The 4,413-nt window shown below is 30.2% G+C and overlaps 1 pseudogene; it reads right to left on the bottom strand.

The window, feature by feature from the left end:
- Positions 1-1,059: 1,059 nt before the first annotated feature.
- Positions 1,060-3,851, bottom strand: LOC120086853 (annotated as a pseudogene).
- Positions 3,852-4,413: the final 562 nt, after the last annotated feature.

Genomic DNA, 4,413 nt, shown 5'->3' on the forward strand with positions numbered 1-4,413 from the left:
AATTTTACATCGGGACTTATGTATATTTAATAATGTAAATTATGTCTTATAATTATATTTTATATTTTATATTTTAATGTATGTTATATATTTTTTAGTTGACATAATTAAATTATATTTAAACTATAAGATAGGAGAAAATGTAAGAGATAAATACAAGAAATGAGAAACAATAAATGATTATCAAATAAATTTCTGATTCTATTTTTTTTTAAAAAAATAAGAAACAAAAATAATTACCAATCATACTCATGTTTTTAGTTTTTAAAAAATCGAAAATAAGAAACAAAAAAACGAAAAATAGAAATGAAATATTATCAAACGCACTCTTAATTATTGATGTTACTTTTACAAGTTATGGACATACTATTAAATTGATGGGATTGAAATGAACTGCAACAGGTACTAGGCTTGCTCCAATTTAATGCATATATCTTCATTATAATATATATGTGACCAGAAAAGAAAAAATGCAGTATGTACACTTTTATTTTGTCATTTGCTTTGTTTTTTTCCTTTTATGTATTTGGAAGTGTTACTTTTGTGGGTTGTGTTTCTTAAAAGTATCTTTCCATTTATTTTTTTTCGAGTTCGAATAATATGTGAGACGATGGAACTTCCGAATATCTGATCTCTTGATCGATAGCAGTTAAACTATATTTTTTTTATTGACAATTAGGTACAATATTCATATATTTTGATTAGAACTTTTATATTAGGATTTGTTTGAGAATAGTTATGTACAAAATAGAATTTAAAAATATAGGAATGTTAACCATAAAAAACATACATTTAAATATAAAGATATGAGGAATGACATAATTGGATTGACTAAAGAAAAAATTATATTTATGAAAATTATTTAAAATATTTTTTGAAAAGTTATTTTAGGTGACTGGAAAATACTTTAATTTTTTTAAAAATTAAAAATTTGAAAAATAAAACCAAACAGACCATTTGAAAACACGGATGTGTTTCTGATTTCTTCAAATGATATAACCATTAATTTTACTTTCCACAAGCAAACCTATCTAATCCAAAGTTACACACACACACACTGTGGATTAGATATTACTCTCTACACCCACCATGCACAAACCTCTGTGATTTAAAAGAAAAAAATCCCTAAAACTCAAACTTGGCTTAAATTGCATTAATATTTATTTAGTTAGCCAAAATGGGGAAGAGTTGAAAAGTTGAAGAAGAAGAAATGTAGAGCTGTATTTTATTTATGGGTGGGAGGAGGTGGAAGTGATTAGTCTACTTTCACCTGGCTGTGATCCTTGACGTCTAACGGTCCATTGAGAGGAGCACAAAGACGAATAGATGAGAGTGTATAGTTAAAAAGTTCGGCTTTTTTACGGAGGTACTCAGTCCAAGTTACCGTGGGGTAAAGTTGTGGTTGAATAGGACCCACAAGTTTCTTAAGCGGTGAAATTTGAGCGGTTTCTGGGGGTCCGAAAATGTAGGCCACCGAGACGCGTTTTCGGGTCGAGTTCACAACGGCCTGATGGAAAGAACATGGGAATATCCCATTTGTGAGAATATGGAGGATGTCTCCAACTTGGACCACTAATGAATCGGGAACCGATTCGACCGTCACCCACTGGTTCCCCTCTCCCATTACTTGTAACCCACTCGCATTGTTTTGATGCACAATGGTTAAAAGGCTGGTGTCGGTGTGGGCCCCAAGACCCATGGCTCGATCCGCATCTGGACAAACCGGGTAAAGTTCAACTGGACCACTACATGACCCAACTTCAAATCCCCATTTGGCTCGGCCCAATTCACATCCTCTCGAGTTATACCTAATTCCCCCAATGCAAGCCACATCAGCCTTCCACATAAACTCTTCATCTCTTGATTGTATTCTTCTGTTATATCACTGCAATAAATTATACCATCTTAATTTTTAAAAAATTAATGATTTTAACCATAAACTTAAATGAATAGTTCAATGTTTAATTCTCCTATAAGTTTTCACTTCAATTATCGCAAAAAAAAAAAAAAAAAAAATGTTATCTGATGATTTAATGAATTATAGAACATAGTATAATTCTTTCTATATAAAAGTAACATTAGAGCTTTTCTCTTTTTCTTTTTTCCCTTTTTTTTTTTTTTGATGAAATTTATGAATAATTTAAGGAAGAATTTTTCATTGTGTTTTAGTTGCAAAATTGAACCAATGTTAAAGTTTATAATTTAAATTGATACAATGTGACTAGTTAATCAAAATCGAAATTCTTTTCCTTATTTTATTACGTGGGACCATGCCCTTTTCATAATATATATATTAATCAAATTAATTAATCAATTGTTTAACTTCATCTTTGTAGCCATTTTATTTTTTATTTATTATTTTTTAAAATCAAGCATATTTACTCTTAATTTCTTATCATAATTTACTACTTTTTAAACACAATAGTTAAATTCTTAACTAAATTTTAAAATACAAAAATAAGTTTTTAAAAGCTATTTTTTTAGTTTTTAAATTTTGGCTTTATTTTTTAAACCATTGGTAGAAAGTAGATAATGAAGGAAGAAATTTGGAGGTGAAAATAGTGTGTATAAGCTTAATTTTCAAAAACAAAAAATGAAAAACAAAATGGTAACAATACCTAATTTTTTGTTTTTTAATTTTTAAAATTTGACTTGATATTTGAAAATAATGGTAAAAAATAGTTAACAAAACGAGAAATTTAAAGGATGGAATCTTATTTATTAATTTAGTTTGTGTTTTCGTCCAATTTATTAGTGTACAAAACTTGATTTTATTAAAATTAATAATTTTACATTTTCCCCCACTAAACTAATAGGTGAATTAGTTGCAATTGAACCAATGGTAAAATGATCATTGAAAGTTTATAATCCAAATCAATACAATGCAGCAAATTTAGAATCAAAATTGAACATTTTTTTTCTTATTTTTTATTATGTGAGATAATAATAATAATAATAATAATAATAATAATAATAATAACAACGATGACAACAATAATAGTAGTTAATTATTCAAGCTCTTTTTGGTAGTCATTTCATTTTTTATATATTTTTCTGAAAATCAAACCTATTTAGTATTCTCATTTTTTACGAAGAAAAATATATAAAAATTGAATTCTTAATCAAATTTAAAAATAAAAACAAAAAGAAAATTTTAAATTTAGACTTGGTATTTGAAAATAGTGTTAAAACATAATTAACAAAGCAAGAAATTAAAAGGGTGAGAAAAGTGTGTTTTATAGTCCCTAAAACTAAATAATTAGGAAATATTAGGCTTGACTATCACAGTTCGTGATAGTAATAGTAATACCAGTATTTGGTGTAGTCATGAGGCCAGAGTTTTTGGAAGTGTTGAAGAGGGGAACCGTTGATGGTGAAGCCTTCAGACCACATACGCTTAGTGAAGAAGGGGGAAATACGGACAAGGCCGTAGCCAGCGACGCCGTCGGGGGAACGAGCAGCCTTAAGCTTCTGGGAAGAGGGAAGATCAAAGAGGGTATTGACAGTGGATTCCATGGAGTGGATGAGGGACATGGGGACGCCATGGTTAATGACCTGGAATACCCCCCAAGTTCGTAATGCATTGGTAATGAGCTCAGGGGCATTGGGGAGAGAAAGGTCAATTAAGGGGATGGAATCGGAGAGAAGAATATTGGAGTCTCTAAAGGAAGGGAAAGATTCGGGTTGAATCCAATCATAAGTGTCGGGGAGTTGTTGGAAAGAGTCGAGGTTTTTGATGGTGGGGACATGGACGGGGTGGGTTTTGAAGACATCACTCATTTTCGGGTTGGCGGCCATGTTACTTAGTAGAGCTTAGGGTAGATGTTGTGGTTAAGAATGAGGGAGACCAAACAAAGGGAAGATAAGAGTTGAGAAATTAATTGCAACTTCTCTATTTATAGAGATAGACAACTTCTCTAACTTTCTACTCATCAATCTAATTGTTAAACAATTAATTGACCCAAAAATTTAAATTGATATCATCTAACACTAATATAAGCAATTGTGGGCTCATTCTAGTACTTCAATTGTCACACACAAAAAAGTCTAGAAACACTTAAGATGAAAAGAAAAAAATAATTTTTCATGTAGCAAACCATGGTTGACAATTGAGTAGGTCGTAAATAATGGGTGCAACCCATAGTGCACTCACCAATATTTTTGACCTAATAATCGACATTTGGGAGAAAGTGAGAAATGATGTTGAAAATTAGAGAATAAGAGGGAAAGAAATTGACAAAGAGAAAGAGAATGCCAGAGGGATAGAGAGAATTAGAGAAAAATAGAAGAGTAATGGTGGATGCACCTAATTCCATGCTTCCCTTTTCTTTAAACATAAAAATTAATAACAATAAAATATATTTTAAAGAAAATTGTCATATAGTAGTATTTTATTAGACAGCTACTGGAGTG

The sequence above is a fragment of the Benincasa hispida genome, chromosome 9 (genome assembly GCF_009727055.1).
Source record: "Benincasa hispida cultivar B227 chromosome 9, ASM972705v1, whole genome shotgun sequence".
Classification (NCBI taxonomy): domain Eukaryota; kingdom Viridiplantae; phylum Streptophyta; class Magnoliopsida; order Cucurbitales; family Cucurbitaceae; genus Benincasa; species Benincasa hispida.